The following is a 25049-nucleotide window of genomic DNA, read 5'->3' as shown; positions in this document are numbered from 1 at the left end:
TGATTGTGTCCTTCTCTGCAAGATGTGGCAGGGCTGTGAGGAACCCTGTGGTGGCTCCTAGTAACTCTAACGATGCTCTTGCTTGACAAGTGGCAGTATGGATATGCTGCAGGTTGTTAAATAGCGTAATACAACCTGGTTATCCAGCTGAAAATAGGAGCCAGCCCCCTTTGCAGCTGGCAGGAGCTCCTCAGCACCTCCCTATGGCTCTGCACCCGCAAGGCACTAATCCTGTCTGCCCTCCTGCTCCCACCAACCCCAGGAGTGACTCTGGTGGCATTAAGGGCACCCAAGGAGGCCTCCTCTGCCTGATGGTGATTTTGGAGGAGGTTAGGTTTGTCAGCTCCTTTCGCTGTGCAGTCAAGTTTAAAAATAACAAAATATAGTGGTATTTGCTGTTCAGAGGCCAGAGCTGCCTGTCGTGCAGCGGATGGCTGTGCCGCTCTCGCAGGGAGCCATCAAGGGCTGTCGTGGCTCTCTGGTGTCTGGGAGGGACAGACGTGTGTCCTTTTGCTCCCTGTAGCAGAGGGCTCCCTCTCCCAGGGCGCAGCGGAGGATGGTGCAGACCCCGCGTGCCCTTGTGCACGGAGAGGTGTGGTTGCTCCTTGCAAGGGGTGCCTGCCACGGTGGGTACCCCAGACAGTCACAGGTGATCGTGGGCTCCCTGGGTAACGCCACCCTCCTGCAGGCAGAGCGGGAAGTGCAAATACAGGTTTCCAGATCGCCTCCTTCCACAGTAATAGCCGTTACTAAATGCTAGCCAGAGCAAGGTGGCTCTCCGTGCCCCTGTGTGAGCTTGCTCCTTGTGGTGTCCTGGCCACCCCTTGCCACCGTGCCCCGGCCAGCCCGATGCCCAGCGAGGCACGCCGGCTGCAGCGTGTCCAGCTCTGGCTGCGCTGCCACAAGGTGACAGTGTTTCAGAGCAGTAGCTGCGCAGCGTCTCTGCCTTCTGGGTGTTTGGCTTGCTGGGCTTCCTCCTCCCCGCCACCTCCAGCGTGCAAAGTGAAGACCTGCTGTGCCTAAATGCTAACCAAAAGCTTTAGGGACCACCAGCCTTCTGCAGGGGCACAGCTGGGACAGACCACCCGAAACCTGGCATGTCCCCCTCCCCAGCCGCCGCCTGGTGTCCAGGTCCCTGGACCCGGCCAGATGCTGACTTGCCGCTTGCAGGGAGCCACCCGTTACATCAGAGTCAGGATCTGGGCATTTTGCTTGCAAGTGTCACCAATGGAACCGGTGGCCTTGGCTGTCACCACTCCTTCTGCTAGTCCAGCCCCACCGGGAGCGGAGGCTTCTCTCTCCCAGCCCGCAAAGGGAAAAGTCGCATCACCTCAGGGCACGTGGCACTCGTCAACAGCAGGTCACACAAGTGCTCAGCTTTCCGCTCCAAGGAGGTCCTCTGGCACTACCTGGCTCTCCTGGGCTTCAGAGACAGGGACCACCCTGGCAGCGTGAGCATCCTCTGCCAGCAGATCAGGGCCTGGGACTGGACCCAAGTGTTGCTGAACGGACATGCCAACCAGCTCCCTTCATGCCTTTCGCGATGGGAATAAAATTTCCATTGCAAAAGGCATGAAGGAGCTGGGTGGCATGTCTGTGCTGTAATGAAGAGCAATTTGTGCACAGCCTTCACGCCGCCAGCTGCAGGCTCACCTCAGTGATACAAATTACACTCTCTTACCTTGCTGTGATCCTCGAGACATCTTCAAGGGCGCTGCTTTTGTTTCATTTGTGGGGCTGTTTTAGCTTAACTTTGGAAAAGATGGCACTTGAGCTCTGTCTGCCTTCACTCTTCACCCTTCAGCGCTGGAAGCAGCGTTGACAGCAATGCTCACAGCTGCACTAGGCAAACCTACAGGTGTCGGGTATTGATTTCTTACAAACCAACCCCTAGAAGTTATCTGTCATAGGTAATTGTTGTTGGCATCGATATGGCCCTTGTCTCTGGAAGTCTGGATCTCAGAAATTACGGTCTGTATCAGCAAGGGGTGAAAGGCACGGGGTCAAGCCCTCTGCCAGCTGGTTGGCATGAGACAAGCCCTGGCACAAGTGCAAGGGTAGTTCGAAAATGCCCTTGGAGTGCGATTTCTGCATCTCTTGACCTCCCTGATGTTGTTTTGTCATCCTCTCCATATTGCTAATTGCATCTGATCCGCCAGGTATCTGTTTCACAGCAATTAGTGCCTTTTATTTATTTATCTGCATATTTTCAAATCAATAAAATCTTCCCCACTAGCGCATCAGGATGCTTTGAAGAACAACATTTCACGTAGTCCCCAAATTAAGCCTTTTACAGCATTAAAGCCTGTTAATCAGGATGTTCCAACAAACAGCCATGTTAAGGGGAGTTTATTACCCTGGGAAGATAGGATGAAACCGCATCATTAATTAGAGATCTGAAAAGCTATTAATATCTAATGGCTATGAGTAATCAAACTGGCAGGTAGAGAAGGGATGGCAGGGAGCCTCTTCCTTCGCCCTGTACGTGCAGCAGCCCTGGGTGCAGGGGGGGTGATGGCACACAGCTGCCTGAGGCTGGTTTTATTTAATGGCCCTGCTTCAGGAAAAAAGCTTTTTTTTGGGAAAACTCTTTTTGAACAGGTGAAAACCCACCATATTTGGTGCCACAAAAATACAAGCAAAGATGCAGTGCTTGGGTGAAACGGCTGTTAATGAGGAGTGGGAGAGAGTGCTGCTGGCATGGGGAAACAAAATCCTGCACCGTGTCTGTCCCATCATCGAACCAAGAGACACTGAAATGACGTTTGTGGAGATGCGTAAATATAAACACACACAAATGATTTATGCTTGAACCTTTATTTTAGGTCCTGTATTCCAGCCCGCTTGTTTTTAATGCAGACTGGTAGATGCGGACATCGAATGGTCTGTACGAAATGGTAGCCTGTGAGCCTGAATTTCAAAGCCAGGTCTATTTACTGCATCTTTTCACTTTAGTATAGATTTACTTTCAGAAAATTGGTACTCTAGACCAACCAGCTGATGTGTTTGTTTCATACGCAGCAGCAGCACCCAGGACATAACCGGTGTTTCCTGTGACAAGCAGCATGAATATTGTCACAGGCTGGTGCTGGATCTGGCCCTTGATTCCCCACATGGAACACAAATACTGACACCTCCTCCAGACTGATGCAACACTTTTGGGGGATACCATCCACAAGGTAAGGTCTGCTGCTTTTTAGGTTATCCTATTGCCTGTAGAAATCCACAGATCTTTATTAAGATTTGTCAGCTCCAGCTGTGTGTCTGTATCTGCCTTTGTTTTTTAGGTAATTTGTGCTGTACACTTTCACCACATGATTGCTTTTATTGTATGCGGTTCCTTCTGTTGGGCACTTCTCTGTTGACTATGATTACTACCCCATCAACTGAAAATGCTCCTATACTGTATAATTAACTTTATCTGCTTTGCTACAATGCCTCTCACTGGTAATTACACACAGTTCAGCTCTTTCACTATGTTTCTAAGACTTTAAGAAGTGCTGATTACTCTTGCCCAGTCTCTGTCCAAACTGGAGGGGTTTTACATGTCTAAAATTATATCTTTTTCCTTGCAACAGCCCTGCTGTAATCTGGCTATTGATTATAGTACGTGTAATATGATCTTTAAATAAACCATCTGTTTGGAATTCATTGAGGTTTACATGTGCTGATAGCAAAAAGCTTATTTAAATCCTCAGGTTGTTGGCTGGTTGATGTGATAGTTATCAGTTTACTGAGATAATTTGAAATGGAGAGCAAGGATTTGAAATCTTTCAGTCCTCTGGGGAGTGACTCCATTTTCCTCCTCCTTAGCCCAGCCTTGTCAGCCTTCCCTGCGGTGCCTTAGTGACTTTTGTCCTTTGATGATTTTTTTAAGCCTCTTTTTCTAAGGCAATAGTCTCGTGCGATTATACTGTCTGCCCATCAGTCTGTGTTTCTGTACTTTAATGCATTTGAGCCCCTTGGTCAACTTGAACCAAATCTGATAGATGTCATGAGCTCTCAATAACGTCCAATTGTGTGAAGTTATGTGCTGGTCAGGTGGGGCAGATCCAAACTGGAAAGGTTCAGCTGTTCTGCTATCCCACACCATCCTGCCCTGCGGCGCCTGGATTTCAGTGCCCCGTGCTAGCAATTCCTTCTGCTTAGCTGGTGTTTAGGGAACGCGGCCAGCAGAGAGGACTGTTGTGGGGCCATCACTGGGTACGTGGAGGGATGGGAAATAGATAGGTGTGAGGCATATAGGAAGGAAGAGCTGGGAGTATCGCCATGGTGGGGATGGAGGCAAAGTGGGGAGAAGGGGTATGGGATCTGTGGGAAAGCATTCATCTATGACTGCTCGCAGAGCAGCAGCTGCTGCTGTAATTGCAAATATTGATGTATTTTCCACAGCTTTTTTTCAAACACAAAACCTCAGGTTTTTTGTTTGTTGGGGTTTTTTTACTCTTTATAACAACAGGTCATTTTCACATCACGCAAAGAAAAGCACTTTGCTGAGAAGTGTTGTATAACTTCTGTTGAGACCTGTAGCAAACCAGGCACACATTTATTAATCAAGCAAAGTGGTGGTTTAATATTGTATTGTCTTCTAAAAAAAACCCAGTGGTGGAGCAGACACAATCTGAACATCCTGCTAAGTTCACAGGGCAAAGTTCTTCTGTAAAATGTATGGGAATAGCTGCGGCATGTTTGTGTAGCTGGAGAGCATCTACCAAATGCCCATTGACTTGAACATCAATTTAACTGAAGAAGGTGCTCTTGTTCCCTTCTGAGTGCACTACGAGTCCCAGAGCAAGTGGAATTTGAGGGCACAAGCTCACAGCGCTGTGCTGTACTACCCTGGCACCAACCGCCCTAAGTGTTGCACTAGCCTGAGAAACTTCAGTTTGGGTGCAAATAGCTGGGTTATTACTTTAAGGGGGTTTATGTCAGTTTTACTAAGTGTGCAGAAAATTCAAACCATCTGGAACTGAGAGTCCATCCCTGTGTGCAGTGCTGGAGGGTGCTCCTTGGCCAATGGAAACTGCTTTGCCATTGCACAGAAGTGTCTGAGAGACTTTAGGAAGTAGAGAACTCAGATGCCCAGGTAACTCCATTATCTTTCTCTTATTTGGAAGACTATGCCTGCTTTCCCAGAACAGGAATATCCTTCATCCGGTAGAGGTGAAGAAAACTCTCCAGATGATTTACATCATGTCTCAAGATCCAACCTTCAAAGGTCAGAGAGAAGAGCCTTAGGCAAGGAAAGCGTGATTTAGCCCTCTATAAATGCTAGTGTTATTAGTGGTATTATGGCAATGTAGCTAACTTTTGGTTGCGTATTTAATCTTCTTCAGCTGCAGTTTGACATTATCGAGTAAAAAAACCCTGTGTAATTAGTTCCTTTTGGCGTCCTTCTATGTTGTAACTGCTTAGAAGTAAAGAAACCTGTGCCTTGATGGTATTTCATAAATACTTGGTTAGTGCCCTGTAAATCCCCAGCTGGCTGCAACATCCCACCTTTGCTGCAATGGCAGTTACCTGCCCATCTCGCTGCTCTGCAGCTGGGGCCGCATTTAACTCGCCTTTTGCAGCTGATTAGAATTGCCTCTTAGGTGGGGTTATTTTTCTTTCAATTTCCATTTTCTTTTCACCTCTCCCCTGACCTTCCCCTCCTCATCTCTTGCTCTCTAGACCTTTCTTTTTTTTTCCTGTTCCTTGCACTTGGTAGTAGCAATCACCTCCTCTGGTAAATGCGTTGGTTCTCCCATCGTTGCCTCTTTTTGGGACGTAGTTTGAATTTCTGATCGTTATATTTTACATGGTGGGGATATGACCAACTTCTAAAGTCCCCCCTGCAACTCACACGAACCTGGTGGGATGGTGGAACACCTCTCAGGTACTCGCCCTTGAACCAACCTCTTTCTGTCTTGCCTGCTGAGACATTCTGCTTGGCAGTTACTAGTGCATAGACACATTTTCTGTTGCAGGGTTATTCCTGTTTATTCACTGCTTATTCCAACATGGCATAAAAAATGGAGTGGGATTATCCTGGCCCCAGAGAGCAGTACGTTCTGGTGAGTGATACAACATATATTCTGCTGCTTGCGTCTTCCAGCTAGTATTTTTCCCTGTTACATCTCAATTCTTTCCTCTCCAAGTGCATAAATTGCCCTTTAATGCTTTCCTAGTGTGACCTGTGTGGCAGTACCTCCACATCTCATCTGCTTTCCTCCCTGTTCGTGCTGGATCCTGCCCCACTGTTCCCAGCGCTGTCCCACGGAGGCTGTACCTGCTGCTCTGCTTCCTGGGCTGGCACCCCTACTCCTTCCCTTGCACTCGCAGCTCACATACATCAGCCCACTGACAACTTTGGCTGGAAGAATCGCCCTGGATGTGCCACCACCTGTCTGGCACGGGGAGGTGTTCCTCACAGCAAAGAAAAGGCACTTTGTGAAATGCGGTTTGCTGCTCTCTTGAGCAGAGACAAAAGTGTCCTGGTCTGTGGCCATCAAATGCTTGCTGGTAATTGTGGAATACCTCCCAGTCGGCTGGAGGCTGTACCCCAGCTTTCCACCCATCGGGGCTCTCTGCAGACAAGCTGAGCTCCCTGTTTCATGCATTTTATGATTATTTCAGTTCTTTGGCACCCATCCATTCTGCTGTTGGGTGGCTGGATCTGTCCCTCACTGTGTATTTTCTGGTCACAGCCATCCTTGGTCAGATGCCATTTAGATGCTGGTCCAACTCATCAAACAACTTGGTTTCCTGCTCAGGGCCTTGGACTTTGGTCAAATTAACCTCTGAGAAACCCATCTTCAGTCTGATATAGGAAATATTTGGTTTGTGCTGCCGCCTTTTTTTCAGTAGTGTATATATATGGTGTATATATATATGTATACACACTATACCCTATATAGTTATATATATAACTATATATGCATGCATATACGTAATCACACACACATGCAAGAGTTTATCTATCTATACATATGTAGGTATGTATATGATAAAGAATGCAGGAGTCTTACTTGCATTTGTTTTCCTCTCAGAGCTTTTTTCTCCTGGAGTTTTCACCGAGCCATAATTTTCTGGTTTGCCCCATTTTGCCCTTTAATATCCATTTTGCAAGAACAACTAAAATTACTGAACTGTTTACTTAATTGACTTTTATGTCTAGAACCTTTGCAAAGAAACCTTCCTGGAGCAGTGATTTTCAGCTACCTTTTTCCTACCTACTTGTGTTTTGTGCTACTTGTAGTTTCCATGACAATTATCCCCAGAGCCAGAGGCAGCCTTGCCCTTGATTGCTGTTTTGCAAAGCTGTCCTTGCTCTTGCCCGTTGGAGAATCTGACTGCAGAAGCTCATGCTCAATCAATTTTTTATTTTCCTTGCTCTTGTATGTCCCACTAGCACTATGTGGGTGCTGCAGGCAATCGTAATATATATTGCATTCTGCTTATTGCCATTGGAATGATTTGGAGGGCAGAGCCATCTCATCCTCCAGAGGAGAGGCGCATTCTGGCTGATGGAAGAGGACACATCACCCCAGAAGGACAAGCTTCGCCTGGTGCAAGGCAACCCACTGCACAACGCAAATTCCCGACAGCGCAGTGGAGCCAGGTTTGGTACCCGCTGGAATAAGAGAGGAGGGTGGGAAGAGCAGGTCTGTGCTGTGTGTGGGTGCGGGTTTGCCCAGAGCCCGAGCCCGGGCTGGCTCCTGCCCCCGCCGCCCCCCAGCCCCAGCTCCCCTCCAGGCACAGCCCCTGCCCAGCCACATCTGCCCCCCGGGCACGTTCCCTGACTGCCACTCTCTTGCTGCAGGGTTATCCAAACATGAAAAAAAGTGTTTTGAATATTTTGAACGATATAGTGACTATTTAAACATCTTTTAACATTTTAGCAGCTTCTTGCTGTTTTTCTCTTGCTCATTCCCCTTTTCCCACTTTCTCCATCCCACCTCTGGTGACTCAGCCATTCCTGAAGTGCCAAGCAGCAATCCTTTGATACCTTATCCTTACATATTTCCTTATTTTCCTTATCTATTCAGTCTGGTACGTATAACGAAGCTTTGAGTATGATCTGTCGTTGCTGCCAGTACCTCCTCTCTCTTTCTGTGCATCATTTTTTTCTTCAGTTGACAGTTTCCTTCCATTTTTCCATACGCTGTCTCCTTTCATTCTTACCTACTCGCATCCTTCCCGCCCGCCACCCCCAGTTTCCTCTCCTGAATCCACTTAAGTGTAATCTAAAACATACTGCATGAAAGTGGAAGCCCAGAGAAATATTTGCTCTGGCTCTCGCTAGCACCTCACGATGCCAGTGAGCTCCGAGACAGTGGATTCTCAACCCTGCAATAAAATGAGCCTTTCCCGTAAGTTTAAAATTTGAGTCTTTCTCACAAACTGCAGTCAAAATGATTGTCAGCTCGCTCAAAAAGTGCCTTTTAACTAAATTCAAAGGAACACATTCAGAGCAGATTTTTGAATTTCCATGATGATAAAACTAATTACAATTACCAGCCTGTTACTGAAACAGAAAACATCCAGAATGCCACAATATTTGAAGTTATATTTTAAGGAATAAACATATCAGATCAGAGAAAAAAGCTTCAAAGTCTAAAGTGATTGTCATCTTAAACAGTCTTAATTGCTTGTAAGATAAATGGGACTGAAGAACTAGGGGAAAGAGAGCCTTGCAGATAATCCACACGGAGAATGTGATCTGCTGTAGCAGATGAGCCGTGTGTGATCCAGTACTGAATCATCCCAAATTACCAACCCGCCCGCCCAGATGCCACCACCTCCCTATGGACTGGCTCGGCTCGTAGCATGCAAGGGAGACGGAGATGCCCTGTTTCAGGTGGTCATGGGACAGTGAATGCTACTGCTGGCTCCCAAGAGCAGCTTCAAAGCTCCTGAAGTGTTTATTCACCCTTGTAGTCTCTCTTACTTGTCTCATCCCTAGGCGGATGAAACAGAGTTTTGCAGCCGTGCTGGGTGAATCGCTCTGTGCTGTGGGAGCAAATCATCCCAGTTCTGGGAAAACCTTTGGGTGCTTGCCAGTGGTGTGTGGCCCTTCTTGGGTGGGGAGGGAGATCTCAGTGATATGTGAGATTGAGCTGCTCTGTGCAGTTTTTTCCAGTTGGCTCAAAAACCATTTCTCCCTCTGGAAGTTTTTCTTTTTTTTTTTTTCCTGGAAATGTTATTTTTAATTATACTGACCAATTAGAGCCTCGACTTGTTCCACTGTCTGCTGGAGGTGATGTCCATGGGAGCACTTGCTGGTCTGATCCTTGCAATGTGTGTTGTTCACTGTCAGGTCCAGCCCAGCCAGAGCGCCGTTTGGAGCGATGCTCCTTATCCAACGCGTCTCACCAGGGCCCGGAGGCTGCAGCAAGAGGTTAACCTCGTGTTCCCAAGGGTCACTAGTGTGTGGTGCTCTCCTGTCCTCATGCTCCACTGTGTATCCAACCCCAACACCTCAGGACAAACCTCAGTAAGAGCTGCATTTCCAAAATGCCATGTGCCTGGGGCTGTACCCAGTAGCATGGCAGCCAGCTGTGCCGAGGTTCCCAGTTGGGCACCTCCATGTGCAGTGGCCCGTCGCCACAATTGCACAGTGACTATCTGCACCCCTTCACATCCAAGCCTGGGTGGTGGGATGGGCTATGGAGAAGTCCAAGGGGTGATAGAAGAAGTCAGAGGCAGTGGAAGACCAACCCCTATGTTCACCACCCCACCAGGCACTGCAGTTTTTTCTCAAAGCATTAGCCAGGGGTGGGGCTGGGAGTTGGACCCCTAAAAACAGGGATGGGGTGAGTGATGGTGGGCAAGAAGGAGAAGGGGAAAGTGGACAGGCTGGCGAGATCGGCCTGGGGATCGCGTCCGGCACTGGGGCTCCCCAAACTGCGTCTTTCCGTGTGTGGTTGGACTTGCCGCAGTGCCCTGGGGATGTGGATTTTGGGAGCGGTCACAGCTCGCTTCTTCTTGAGCTGTGGTGTTTATGGCTGGCTGTGGTTTTGGCACACAGTTCCTCTTTCAGCTTCTCCCCATCTGTGTGGTTTGGGTACGACAGTTCCCTGTGGCACAGGGATCTGCTCCCAAGGTCTGAGGGCTGGGAGGACGTTGCTGCCGGCAGCTTCCCCAGGATCCCTTTCCAACGGTGATGGAGCCGAGGTGTGGCTGCCCTGTGGTCCCCTTCTGCCATTACAAGGCAGCTGATATTTTATTCCAAGTTCGACTAACCATGAAAATGTGCTGGACACTGGAAAGAGATGTCTTGAGCACACAAAGCAGCTTACAAGCCTGAGAAGGGAGGAGGGAATTTTTCATTTGGCAGAACGACATGCATAGCGAGCGCTCTTGTTTTTAATAAGCTCACAAAGCTTTCTTGAAAGCCAGGGATATTTTTTTTTCCATCCTGAACACATGAGGTATTTTCATTTCATAATGAATGCATGTTATGTCCAACTTCCAGAAAGCCTTTCACATGAAAAAAATAGCAAAGAATTTTTCAGATGCTGAAGCGAACAGGGTGGAAGTAATCATGAAACAAAATGCTGGAATATTTGATCTGTGCTCAGAGATTGTGTGGCATCTTGTATTGTCTGAAACAGCACCAGATAATAATCATACGTGCAAATCTCTCAGACTGGGGCAACAGGGAGAGGAGCCAATCTCTGTCTCCACAGAGCTGGAAGAAATCTCAGATATTTCTGTTTGTCTGCAGAACAGCTGGGGACTTCTCAGACATGAATCTAATTAAGCATATTCCTCACCACAAACACTTCAAGTCCTATTTCAGAGATCTGAATGTCTTTGCAAAATGAAGCCTTAGGAATATTGCTTTCATGCAGCTGGGTTTTTTGGTTGGGTTTTTTTTTTTTTTTTAGTCTGAGCAAAATTAAATTACAGTTATGGGCTCAGAGCAAAATTTACTGAAGTCAATAATATTGATTGATATTTGGGTATCAGCAGAATGTCATGCATTAATAACAGCTGAATTTAATCCACAGGCCCAACAGGGCTCCCGGTGGTGATGTGGGTATTGGAATCAGCCAGGCTGGGATGACATCTGATGTGCCTCATCTCCTCTGCCCAGTGATGGGTGTCCTCCCCACCATGGGTACCGGAGCCCCGTCTCTGCCTCCTGCCCTCCCCTGGGTTTGCATGTGGTCAGGTTAGAACCAACATTCAGATATTGAACTTCTTTTTCGCTGCCTACCACATCCCAAGCTTTAAAATAAAGCATGTATTTTCTTGGTAGAGAAAAGGGCTTAATACAGCAAAGGGCTTAACTGAAGCCTTTTCATTCTGCCTGGGATGTGGAGCGGTGCAAGCCTGGCTTGCTCCTTCAGCTGTTTCCGTGGCACAGATCTGCCACGCTGCCCCTCGCCGAGATCCCATGGCAGCCCCAGCCCCACCACAGCTTCACAAACCACTAATTTCCAGTCTTGCAGCCACTATGTTTTAAATCCTGGGTTTCCAATCAACCCAAACCAGAAAAAAACATTGCTGCTTGCTTCATTCTGCTTGTTTTGTTCTGTGGCACAAGATTGCTGCCTACCTCTCTGCTGCGTGTGAAAGCCCTCTCTGGATTTCTTGCAGATTTGGAGGAATCTCTTCCTGCTGATATTCCAGGGACCAGATTAATCTGAGAAAAATCCCAGCACTACTGCACTACAGTTTTCATCCATCTGCCTTTTTTTCCCGCTCTCTTTAATTCCACTCTTAATCCAGTTGATGCCAAGCATCAGGCTTGCGGGAGGCTGCTCCTAGGCTTCAGGTCGCACTCTCTGATGCAGCTGTGGCAAGGCTTGTGGGCAAACCCACATACCCTCAGACCATCTAATACAACTGGAAAAAACAGATAAGCTTTCAGGCACATAAGCTCGTCCTTGGGTGTCTTATATGCAAAATTGTTTGTGCTCCTCAGAGAGTTTGATTTACATTTATTTGCATATACTAAGTATAGCGAAACCCAGTGAATTCTCCCAATATATTTTCACTCTTGTGAGAAACTTGATGGGAAGTGGAAGATATGATCATCTCTCTCCCTAGTGGCATCAGTAAGTATCACACATATCAGATTAAACCCTTGACATTTTTCCAACAGTGTGAAATTTGCTTGTAGATGTTGGAAAATGAGTTATAGATGTGAAAGCAAGGCTTGGAATGTGAATGCAAACATGTTAACCCTAAAACTGGTGTAATTTGCTTTCCCCAGTATCCTGGCACATGGAGCCAGAGGGGCTGTGCGGGAGAGTTTGTACCACAGCAGCAGAGGCTGGGGTGAGTAGGATGCGAGCCATAAGTTAGAAATGCCTTTTGGCTCTTGGATAGGGCTAAATCTTGCCCGGTGATCCTTAGGGATGCTCCCCAGTGGCAAAATGGGACATGACCCACTCTGGTGGGTGCCTGGGTGCTGTCAGGTGTATTCCTGCCACGAGGTTGGGGTGCAGACCTCTCCCGAAGCCCCCAAGGAGAGCTGCCCAGCAGCTGCTGAGTGAAAAATGCACTTTTCACTTAGCTGGAAAGACAAAATCCCTCAGGGGTTACTACAGCACGGTCACCCACCTGCAAATGACTTTGGGGAAGGTAAAGGCTGGGGATTTGAGGTGGTGTGGTTGTGGGCAGGGCTGAGGCTTTGACCTAGAAGTTAAGGTCAGGGCTCTCATATGTCTTATAATGAAGTTGGGTTTAGGTTTTTACTACAAAAACTCTCCAGCAGGTTTTCAGATGCTTCTGCCTTTGGTATGCCACAGTTGAAAGGTGCGCTAAGTTAACGATGCTGGATTTTCCATGCTTGTACTTGGGGTCTTTCATGTCCTGCTGGTGAAACCCCATCCTAGTACAGTGAGCTCAGCTGAGTGCAGCACATCCCACTTGATGCCCTTCGGGCTCCTCCATGGACATGTGCAGGGCATCAGTGAGCTGCAGCAGCATAGCAGAAACCGAGAGACAGAAGAAATACTATGCATTGTAAGGAACAGACTGATTTTGATCCAGAGGAATTATTGTGGCAATTAATTACACTATTCAAAGCTGTTATCAATGCCTTTTATTAAATTTCCTCTGCATTATCCTCTTGCCCCCTTGGAGATGACCAAGACAGAACTTGATTGCAACTGCTGCTTGTGAGTGCGGTGGTTCCTAGTGAGCCATTAGGAGCGCAGCATCCGCTGGGGTTGCCATGGAGATGCCAAGGCTGATTATAAACCAGGTGAAATGCCGCTGCTGCATCGGCTCTTTCCTCCTTGGGGACATGGCTGCACAGCCTGACACTTGGGCAGGAGGCAACGCTAGCCTCAGGCTAGGCAATACTGCGGCTTGGGGAGATGGTTGTTGAAATCAGAGTGTGGGCCAGGTGCTGGGTGGCTTGAGAGGGACTCATGCACCAGAGTGGTGAAGCCGTTGGGAGCAGTAGAGGTGAGCCCAAGACCCACACCTGCAGATGGAGATGGGCTAACAGGAGGAGGTCACTGTGCCAATCTCTGTCCCAAAAATCCTGGGTCCAGTCTTTTGTGGATGTTGTCAGGCTGGCCTCGCTGGCCTGGCCAAGGGCTGCTCCAAGGGAGCTGCAGCCATCGCTGGGTGTATATGTCCCGTCAGAGGAGGAGGTAGCCCTTTCTGGGGCTGTGTTGTAGCACTGAGAAATCTGGTCTTTCAAAATTTGGCAAGGATGGTGTAACTTGAAATACAGTATTAGCATAAATTAGCTGAGAACACATTTATCTGTGGCAGAGTGAAGGTTGCTATTTGGCAGCACGTGGCTTACTTTTATGCAACAGATATTCTGTCTTCACTTAATAAACATCTATCAGATAAAAAGGTGACGCAGTTGACATACAGCTCATACGGCTCATCTATTCTTAGATTTGGCATTTGGGAACAGGGTTTCACTGCTCAGATCTGACTGGAAGCATGTACCATTTCACAGGCTGGAAGATTCTTCACAGGGAATAAATGTTGAGTCTGATTTAAATGCAAGATGAGCATACATCCTTTCTGCCCCGGCTTAAGGCTGCAGCGTGTGCTCAGCCACTGCCTGCATTTTGTATGCTCAGGTTTGCCCAGAAAATCAGACTTTTGCTCCCAGTGCCACTCCGGGGTGTGGGGAGCCCTCTCCTCTCAGGGTCCAACTTTAGGAAAGCCCATCAGAGCACTGGGGCATCGACTGGCACATATCTGCTCTATGGATACCGTTACTTTATATATATCTCTCCTACTTTATATATATAAAATATATATATATATGTGTCTCCTACTTTAGAGTTGTCTCCCTTGAAATACAAGGTTAGAGCAGTTCTTACAGAATTCAATCGTCTGAGTGAAGGTCAATAACTTTTTTTTCTTCTTTTGAGAACAGTAATGGAAAGAATATTACCAGATACAGAAACAGGGGCAGAAAGCTCCAGATAAATGGGGCAGAGCATCGAATGAAGTGACAGGAGACCTAATTATGGGATTGAAACTATAGGGCGAAATAGGTAAAAATCTCACAGGAACTTGGATCTCCTTGTATTTTTTGCAAGAACTTGAAATGTTCTTTCCTCTTTTCACCTGAGCCTTTTAGAAATCAGTACATTTTTAGCTGAATGTTCGAGACAAGGACCAAATGGCCTTGGCATTAAACAGTTTCAGTTGTCCAAGAACAGTTGGAGAGATGTTCACATTTCCCTCCTCACATTCAGGATTGGGTGGTTGACCTTGGAAATGTGAGTGAAGTCAAGAGAAACAGTTGGGGGTTTTCCCCACTTTTTCAAATTTGAGTTTGTAATCACCACCACCACATGTCCAATTGTACTTTCTACCATCTACCCACCTCACGTGCTTAATTTAAAAGGACAAAATTATGTAGTACCAGTATATGTCATGATTGCAGCAGTCAGTTCATCCTAGCTGCTTGCCCTGCCTGGGCAGGACGGGCCACATTTGCAGAGCTGTGTTTGCACGCTCAGTAGCAAGCGTTCATGCTTCTGCTCGAGTGCTTGCCCATCCCAGAGCCCAAACTTACTTGTGCAAATGGCATTTGGCAGCACAGGTGGGTCAGCCAGCCATAAACCTCAAAAAATTCAGGCTTCCGAAAGCCTGAGATGCATGAACCCACAATCCGAGGGGAGAAGTGGGGAAGCAGGTTAAGGTTGTGTTGAGCAAATGTCCCCACGCCTGGTGCTGTGCTGTGGCAGAAGACTCAGGAGTGTGTGCTCTGCAGGTGGGCAGAGGGCTGGGGATGCTGCGGGGCAGCACGCTGCTGCTGGCTGGCAATTGGTTTGCTCAGCCCTTTGCTGGGAAAGTAATGGTAATGCATCAGTGAGAGGAAAATATTAGTTTGGGGGTATGTCGTCCACTCCCACTGTTCATGAGGATCTTAATTTCCCAAGGTGCTATGAATAAATAGTGTGGCAATGTGGTTATCAGGACTATTAGATGAAAGCACGTCAGGAGCTGATTTAGGTCTGGATATTCTGCCTATAATTTGATGTAGTGGCTACTAAGGAAATCCCTTCTTTGGATGACCATGTGTGCTGGTGGGTAGAGGGTATCACACTGGTCCTGGGATGTGCTTATCTTTAGGAAAGAGTTCTGGGGACCCTGGCTTCACATCGGTGAAAATTGATTACTGCCTTGTCATTCAGAGCTTGAGGGATATATTCATGCTATTACAATATGTTAGTTCCTCACTGTTTCTCATATAAATGACAGAGGCTGTGATGCAGAACTCCATGTGTGTGCGCAGGAGAGGGAGAGCCTTGTGCTTCTGTAAATGAAAATCCATCTGCTTTCCGTGCTGGAGGTGGATGCTTAGTGCAGAGCAAGAGCTGCTTGCTTTGGGTTTTGCAGTGAGCAATGGTCATGAAGGTGTACAAGCTGCCTGCACCAGGAATGAGAAACTTGCATTAACTTTTTGAGGACAGAGACGTGGCTCCTCCAGCAGCCCCCAGATCCTAAGGCTGCCCAAAGCAGCAGCTCAGGGTCCCCGGGAGATTCCCTCTGTCTCCGCGGCAGTGCTTATTGCTGGTTCTGTGGGGAAGAGACCCAGGTGGGAACAGAGCGGTTCCAGACCTTTAAACCAACTTCTTTATTCCTAGGAAACCCAGAGACTTGAACCCCACTTTGATGCAAACAGACAGGGAACCTGCTGGTGGTGCTGGAGGAGATTCCAAGCAGTGCCAGCACATCCCAGTCCTCCCAGTCCTTGTCTGAGTGTGGAGCAGGGGGCAGAGCTGGAGGTGCTGTTCTGGTTGGTGGTTGCTCTTCAGTCTTCAGCTACTTCATCGGTAAGAAATGGGTGAGGGGGGATTTATTGGGAGAACTTTTTGCTTTCTCTGCCAAGAGCAGAGTGACAGCACCCCTTGCAGGGACCCAGGGGAACATTGCGAGCTCTCCAGCAGGTTGTTAAAAAATCATTTTCATTAGGAAGCAGAAGTCCTGCTGCTGAGAAAGATTGCTTCACGCGAGCAGATTTGGGCTTGCTAACCAGTGTTCCACTTCCAGCAAACCCAAGTCACATGCAGGATGCTCTGCTTGTCTTGCCAAAAGATGGGCCCCGGCCACACCAAGAGAAAAGTGTTCCTGTGGGCAGCACCCTTTTTGGTTTTACCATGAACAAACCCTCAGACTTCCAGGGTCTACATGCGCAGGGGCAATGGCACCGCTTTCTCTCTGGAGAGAGGACTTACCTCCCGGAGAGGACCCTGTGCCCGGCCATTGGGCACTTAGGGCATCCCTGCAAGCGTTTGATCGCAGAGCCACGGTCACTGCCCCCAAGCCTTGGCACAAGCTCCTATTCAATTTTCTGTTAGTTTTGCCCATTGTTTAGCTTGTTTCATTCCTCATCCCAGTCTCCTCCTGTATGTGTGATTGAATTCAATACTTCTCACTGCCCAGTTATGGGGAACTGCATTGAATTCTTTGATTTTAAAACTGTCACTTGTGAAAAACCCCCTGTGTTACATGTGGAAAGAAAATAAGAATTAAAACTTAATTGAAAGGAAGAATGGTTTTGAACAATTTTCATTTTACTCTTCATGTCTTTAAACTGCCTCAGTATTCTAGTAATAATTTTGGGTTGTTTTGACCTGAAAGAATCAAGGTATTTCTTTTCTGACAAGGCTGACAGATGCTTTGACTGATGCTAGGGAAAATCAGGTCTTACAGTCTAAGAAACGTTACAGCATCATTTGCATACAAAGAGGGACCTAGACAAGCACTTGAAAATTTCTTGCACTTGCAAATCCTGACACTTGAGACGAATAAAAGGAATTTTACTCCCTGAGCTCAGCAGATGCTCAGCAATAGACATTCTCGTCAACATTAGTTTGAAACTCCAAATTATGAAAGTGATACTGGGAGATTTTTGCCTTTCTTCCCAGCCCCCGCAACAGGCTCTCCTGACACTCTCCTGGCTGTTAACAAGCAAGGAGCATTAAAGGCAGCGATCTCTGGGGCTGCAATAAAGCCTCCGTGGGGAGTGCTGCTCGTTTGCTCCAGTTCTCTGTGCATCCAAAATCAACTCCCTCTCTTTGTATCTTTTGCCGTAAACGATTATGTTCATAAATATACAAAGATTTTCTTCCTCTGAGCAAAACCCTCCACTGTCACAACTGGGCCAGGTGGTGAAGTCAGGCATATTATGCCCATCATTGCAAATTTTGAAATAAACTGCTGGGAGCCCACGTGTCAGGAGAGGAGCCTGCAGAACAGGGCAAGTGCCTCTTGCAAGAGATGCTCTGCTGCCCCAGCCCTGGGGCTTTTCCTCTTCTCCTTCTCGTTCTTCTCCTTCTTCTTCTCCTTTTTGTTCTTCTCCTTCTCCTTCTTCTCTTTCTTCTCCTTCTCCTCCTTCTCCTTTTTGTTCTTCTCCTTGTCCTTCTCCTTTTTGTTCTTCCCTTCTTTTCCCTTTCCCTTTTCCTTTTTCCCTTTCCCTTCCAGGCTGGCAGCACCCACCAGGGCTGCGGGTGAGACCCTCCCAGGTAGGCGCCATGCCAGCATGCCTGGAGGGGCTCGCTGAGGGCTCCCCCCACTCACATATGCTGCTGCAATGGGGCTTGGCCTCCCCTGACACTAAGAAATTGCCACTTCACCCATGTTGTACCCAAGGACAAAATTTTAATTTAACTCCTTGGTGGTGTGAGGAGCTGCAGGGGGGGCACAGGGCAGCATCACATCTGCTGACCTGAAATCTTGCAAATTTTGGCCCAAAGGATGAAGATTTTGCAGCAGCCCTCCCCGGCTCCCCTTTCCTCCCCTGTAGCCATGTGAACGGTGTGTACTGTGACATGCAAATATTTCACTTAGCATTTTTAAACTGTTTTTTACAAGAATCTGTGAATTTAGCCAAACTTCCTAAATATTCATAAATGGCTCACCAACCACATGAGCTGATGAAGGATGGAGCAGGCTGGTGGTGGTGGTGGTGGTGGAATTTGCTATTTTGAAGAGTCAGCACATAAATCATTCAGCAGCCCTCATCTGACCAGCTGCATTTACTGACGTGGGCTGGGAGCTCCGGAGGCTGCTGCCTCCCAACGCCGACCGCAAATTTTGCTGCTTTGGCTTTTGCTGGTAGTTCAAGGTGAGACCTGACCCAGGCAGATGGGGCAGGAGGAGGGAGAACTTCTCTGGAAGCATCCAGCCCAACAGCAGAAATCTCCATCAGGCCAATATATAACGACCTTTCCAGCAGACACTCTGCAGAGCCCTTGTGCATTGTGAATGAGCAGTAATAATTACAGAATTGCAGCATCTCCAGATGTTTTGTATATATTTCAGTCCTCATTTATTTGTTTTCTGTGCCGAGTTACTTGGGATACTGAAAATGTAAATAATGAATATGTGATGAGCAGCAAGAATGCATCTCTGCCCTGCCTCGCTCTTCCAAAAAAGCTAATTAAGCCAACTACCAAAATAAAAACTGCTTGAGTCTGCTTCAGCATCAGCCATAAAAGAGTACTCATGAGCAAATAATTGACAATTAAGGCCTGACTTACAGAAAAAAAAGAGAAAGATAATCTTATATGCAGCTGAATTGAGCTCTTTCAAGCAGCAAGGATCTAAGGGAGGGTTGTGTTGATAGGAAACGAGCTACGGCTGGGGCAGAGGCCCGAGCATGCTCACACCCCGGTGCCAACAAAACTGGCTTCAACCCTGAGCCAGAGCCACTGGTTTAAATTAGAGCTGTTTTGGCAGTCTCCTTCATCCGAGGTTTGTAAAAGCATCGCTGTGGTGGAGGTTTGGAGATGGGGAAAGTGAGGCACAGAGCACAAGCAGGGCTGGCAGCTGAAGGGATTGCTGTGGCTGGGTTTATTAAAAGTCAGGGCATGTGCTAATATATACATTGCCTAATATACGCACAGCTGGCTCAGGGCTAGCTTTCTGCTGGAGGTGATGTTGATATGGGATCCTAGTCCAGAGGACTGTATATTTGATTGTATGAATTATATATATGTGTGTGTATATATATACACACATATATGTATGTGTGTGTATGTATATACTGTGATCTGATGTGTGCTCTTCAGAGTTTAATGTTTTATTTATACTGAATTAACTTGCTTCACAGGGCTTTGTTTATCCATTTTAATAAATCAGCTCTTTCAGCTAAATCTTGCCTTAAGAGCTGATCATATCCAGAGCCTCTAAGAGAGCAGCAGATATATAAATATTTGCTTTTACAACAGGAAAACTCTCCTGAGAATGCTTTAGCAAATGTCTGGGCTTGCCTAAAACAGGGAAGCTGGTAGTTTGCTGAGTTATTAATAAGAAGTGAAGAAGCAGGAAGGTAGAGCTGTAGATAAGGAGTCTTTGATCACTGAGGCATCAGTGTGCCATCAGGAAGCCTGCGAGCTGGCTTCCATCGCTCCTCCCAGGTGAGGATGAAGCCCCGGGAGCAGATGAAGCTGATGCCATTACATGGAGGGAGGCACACAACACTGCAGTCCACTGTCCATGGGCAGAGGCAGCAGACAAAGAATGAAAGCTTTTTCTTTTCTTTTTTTCTTCTTTTTTTCCACCCTACTCCCAAGTTCAGGTAGGCATTCTTGGCACTAGAGGTGACTATAATAGTGTTTTACTGTCTTGCTGTCTAACAAATCTAGCCCTAGATGTCAAAGCTTCTTGTTTATTTTCTTTCTTTCAATATTGTAAAATATTGAAATAAGTGTGGAAGATGGGAAGGCCTTTCCGAAGGGAGACTTGGGTCAGTGGGACTCTCCAAAGCAAAACGTGCCTGTACAAAGAGGCCTCCGGCTGCAGAGCTGACACCCTTCAACCAGCCGGTGTTTGTCTGTGGCTGGTTGCGAAAGGAATGGAAAGGTGCAATCTCACAGTCAGGGAAGCAAAGGGAGCCGAACAAACCATGCTGGTGCAACTCAGAAAATGGATACTGAAAGCGTCTGGGTTGGTGGATTCGTGTGCGGTGATGGCAGGGTGGGATAGGGGTGGCTGGTGGCTGCGGTTGCTCTGGGTCTCCTGGCAGGGCAGTGGGCTTGGCAGCACCTCATGGGAGATGGAGAGGTGGGACCTGGTTAATGAGACTCCCACATCGGAGGCTGAATTAAGATCCAGTCCTTACAAGTGGAAAAAAAAATAAATTATTTGGTACAGTTTATAAATGCATGGATATGCCATGACTTGTTTTGGAAATGGGACCCAGCTCTCTAGAGACTTGTTCATGGCCTTTGGCACCCTTGGCCACTAACTCCCCTTTGTACTCAAACAGGAGCTGAATTCCTTAGTAGTTTTAAGGATCAAGGTTGAAAATGTGTTGCATAAAACAAAAAAGAATCTCTTTAAAATAAAGTCCTCTGAAAATGCTCTTAGCTAATGAGTTTCCCCTGGCTGTGGAGGATGGTCATTTAATAGGTGGCAGATAATCTCCTGGAGAATGAGGACAGTCTAGATTTCAAGAATAGCATAATTGTATGTAAATGCAAGGAAAAGGGATCGTATTTTTTTTTTTTTTTTAGCCCGAAAGAGCAAAGTTCATCAGATCACATGGCAGCTCCCAGCCTAGGAGCCCAGACTAGCTGGCAGCTGGGGAGGGGGCTGGGGAGCCGGGGCAGCAGCGGCAGAGCAGTGCCAGGTTTGGTGCTGCACAGGCAGGTCTTTTTGGGGTATTAAATTGTGGTGCTAAATGAATGCCTGTTTCTCAGCAGCCCTCAGCCTTCATCTAACTGCTGTCATTAACCAGACTGCCACCCACCCCTCTTCATGAGCAACAGGGTTTACAAAGAGCCACCAAGTGCTCGGGGCTCACATGCAGGCTGCTTGCACCCGTGAGTGTGGCAGCGGTTTTGTAGCCAGAGCCACTTGGGCTGTTTGCAAATATGGGCTTATCTGCATATAACATATAAAATATCAGGGTGCTTCTGATTATTTCTAACCTCATACTTCCTATTTTTGTGTCTTTCTTCAGAGGCTCTGCTCATCTGATTATAATTTATCTGCATGGGTTCAAGGCTATGTGGCCTTTGACTTCCCGAAAATCAATCCTCAATGTGCTGGAAGCTTTCCTTTGCAGCTCCAGTGGCTTTTAGGCCAACGTGCTGCCCGTGCCGGGGCATTTGGAGTGTTGCAGGGGCCTTACCGAACCCTGGCATCCCGCTGGAGAGAGTGGGCATGAAGGATGCAATGGCCAAGCGTGCAATGCAGATGTTGGTTTTGCAATGGAGATAACAGCTGCCGGGTACTCTGGACCAGCCTGTGGAGGTGCTGCACGCCCCCAGCCCTGTTGCTAAAGGCAGCCTAATCCCCCATGCCTTGCACAGCTGTGGTCAGCCCTGCAGGGCTACACTGGGGTGGCCAGGGTGCTGCTAAAGGCAGCCCACCCTCTGGGGTCACACGGGGTGGGTCTTGACAAGAACTCTTTTTTGGGGAGGAAAAAAAAAAAAATTTTTTTTTTATGGAGGAAAATTGTGGCAACAATAGATCTGATCAGATCTATTTATTTATTTATTTAAGCAACATTAACAGTGTGCCAGGCTGACTCTGGCAGCACAGCTGTCCCGGGCCACAGCAAAAAGCTTCCCACTCCCAAACAGTGACCCCAGAAATGTGCCTGGTTCCCCACCAGGAACTGGACTCACTGACTCTCATCCTGAGCTCAGGTGGTGTCACCTTTAATCGGTTCTTGGAGATGTGAAATGAAGTGGCTGTACATGTCCTCTGCTCCCACGGGGCGCTGGCACCCGCGCGCAGCGTGCACAGAGAGGTAAACCAGCAGGGCCAGATGGCGATGGAGCAAAATTTTACAGACTTGTAGCTCCATCCCTCAGGCTCAGCAGGTTTGTCAGAAATGGTTAATCATACTCTAAATGGGCTAAGATAAAGAGAAAAAGCATTCTCTGTTTTCTTGGTGTGGTGGTTTTTTTGTGTGGGTGTTTTGTTTTTTTGGTTTTTTTTAAACCATGTGTCTCTAGATACATAACCAAGTATGAGACTTCTGGAGCCCATATGAATAATAAAACAGGTTTGGAAGCTGCATCTACATTTATTGCTGAAATTTGTAGCAGCTCAGTATTTGCCAGCACTGTCTTTCTTACAAAATGTGATCTGAGACCTTTCTGTTGTGCTGGTGAAGGGCCTGACGGAGGGAAGCATCGCCTGAGAGATACTGTTGTCTCCCCAATTTGTTGCCTGTCTGTTCTGGTTCCAGCACCGCATTAAAGCTGGGTTGCGGTGGTCTGCAGGGATGCAGAGATGCTCTGCGGTGAGAACTGGACTTTGAAGAGCTGCTTCCAGCAGCAAGAGCGTCCCATGCAGGGGGGCACTGGGCCCTGGATTTTGGTACAAAAATGCATGAGAAAAGGTACTTAAATTCTGCTGCAAGGAGTCTTTAAAGCTTGTTATGTTATTCCTGAGGAGAGGCAGCAAGCAGTTAAAGGGGAAAGGCTGGGGATTAGTTTTTTACCATTTGCCCAGCGATTCAGCCTCCTGCTGTACAAAGAGCAGCTCTGCTGCACCGGAGCTGACAGACAACATTCATTGTGCTTTTAATCACTGACAATGAATTAAATTGTACATGTTAAATGCCAGTTATATAAGAACCTGTAGTTACAGTGTCATACTTGTCACTGAAAGCAATAGCCCTACCAAACTTACCAGGTCTGTTTTGGAAAACATGCAAGGATCTGTGATCTTTCTAAGAAAAAAAGCTGTTATTTATAAATTACAGGTTGCATCTCCCCCAGGGTAAGCCAGAGGCCTGCCAGCGATTTTGGCTCAGCTGCGCTGACTTACACCAGGTGAAGATTTGGCTTTTTTCAAACCAAAAAATGGGTCCAGGTCAGCAACCCTGGGGAAGGTGTGTAGTGTGCAGGAGATTCTCCTCTGTCAGCTATCCCTGCCTGCTGCTGAAGCCATGTCAGGGCTGGGGCTGAGCTGGTTCTTGTGCTTTTTTTGCAACACCAGCTAAATGAAAATGAAGTTTTCTAACCAACGCTCCTTAAGAGCAAAAAAACATACGCAAGACTCTTCCCTTTGGATGAATACTTCCATTTATTCCAACTGGAAAAAACATATTTTTTTTTAAATATACTTAAGTGTCATTTCTTTTTTGTTTTTCTTTTTAAAGGAATAATAATTATCACATTGTCCTTTACAAACAACAAAAAAATTCCTAGCAATAGTCTGTGGTATGGAGACATCCATCTTCAAGATTTTTCTGCATCTGCTGCTTTGAGTAGGCAATGGGGCATCCCTGCGCGCACACCAGGGTGCCGGCACCGTCCCTGCAGCGGGACCCTCGTCCCCAGGGTGCAGGGCAGGGGCTGGCTTGGCGGAGGCGCAGGGGCACCCTGAGATGCTGGCAGCGCGTGGGGCGATGCAGCTGGTTTAGCCTCTCCGCCCTCCTGCGGCTCAAAGCCCAGCTTTGCCTTAACACCCTTAGGCGCTAACCCGCATCTTCGGGTGCCAAGAGCCCCTTTTGCAAACCTGCTCCTTGCTGGGAAGCACTGGGACAACCCGGCATTGGCTTGCAATCCTGCGGGGCATCCGCCTTGGCTGCTGGGATGCGCTGCGATGGCTGGACCCCAATGGTTTGAAGCATACAGAGAACAAACTCACATCCACCATAACACAACACAGCTGAGCCCTATTTATAGAACACTTGTGCCACGGCGAGGCTGCTGTGGGGCTGTCCTAGCTCTGCGGGCAGGGGCTGAGCCCCCCTGGGGGACCAGCCGCCCCAGCCACAAACAGCCTCAGAGGGGTGAGGGGGTCTCGCCAGGGCAGGATCAGGCCCACGGGAGCAGTTTGCAGTTGTTCTCTTACGTGTTAGGCAGTAGGCAATATTGAGACTTCCACTTGGTAATGAACAGCAGTTAACATAACCCAGGAGACTAGAGCACCATAAGACAAGTCTATATTCAAAACAACGTCATGCTGACATCACACAATTGCACCATTTACACTTTTATTTACTCCAAATAATAGTTCAATGTTTAGTAACTTCAGCGTTCTCTACAGAGGTGTAAAATTCCTTCTCCGGCTTTGGTCATTTACAATGTTGCAGACATTTGGTAGTTCTGTTGTTTCCTATTTAATAATAATAATTAAAAAAAAAGTCCCTTTTGCAGCTGTTGGGATTCCTGTATCTGACTGATGGAGCGTACCTGCAAATCACAGGCATGAGCAGACTTCAAAACGCCACCAAGGCCTCTTCAAGATTTCATGAATCAGAAAATGTTCTCTTTATTTACCAGGATCAAAACAAACAAAAAAACAGAAAAAAAGGGTTAAAAAAAAAAAACCAACAAAAAACCCCTCAAAACAAATGACAATTCAAACTCTCACTGATATACTGAAGAAATCTGATAATGAAATGGAAAGGGTGGTCAAAAGTATGTTTGGTTAGCTCTGGCTGAAAACAATTCCGAATGCACATGTATTTTCCCAGTGACTTCTAAGATATAGAAATTCCTCTGATATTACAAAATACAAAAATATTTTCTCCAAACTCGCATTTACATTGCATTTACAACAATCGTGGAAATAACTTAGGCTCCCATACTGTCCGAGAGACAAATTACCTACTGACATGGCTAATGGAAAACAAAAATGTGTTGGAA

The 25049-nt window shown here is 47.2% G+C and overlaps 1 long non-coding RNA gene across 1 annotated transcript; it reads left to right on the top strand.

Annotated features, from left to right (window-relative positions):
- The first annotated feature begins 11044 nt into the window (after positions 1-11044).
- On the top strand, positions 11045-16872 carry LOC114013343 (uncharacterized). Its single transcript, XR_003556263.2, has 3 exons — positions 11045-11161; positions 12209-12273; positions 16074-16872. It is a non-coding gene; the product is annotated as an uncharacterized LOC114013343 (long non-coding RNA).
- Positions 16873-25049: the final 8177 nt, after the last annotated feature.

This window comes from Falco peregrinus, chromosome 5 (assembly GCF_023634155.1).
Source record: "Falco peregrinus isolate bFalPer1 chromosome 5, bFalPer1.pri, whole genome shotgun sequence".
In the NCBI taxonomy this organism is placed as follows: Eukaryota; Metazoa; Chordata; class Aves; order Falconiformes; family Falconidae; genus Falco; species Falco peregrinus.
This window is presented reverse-complemented; position numbering and strand designations above follow the sequence as displayed.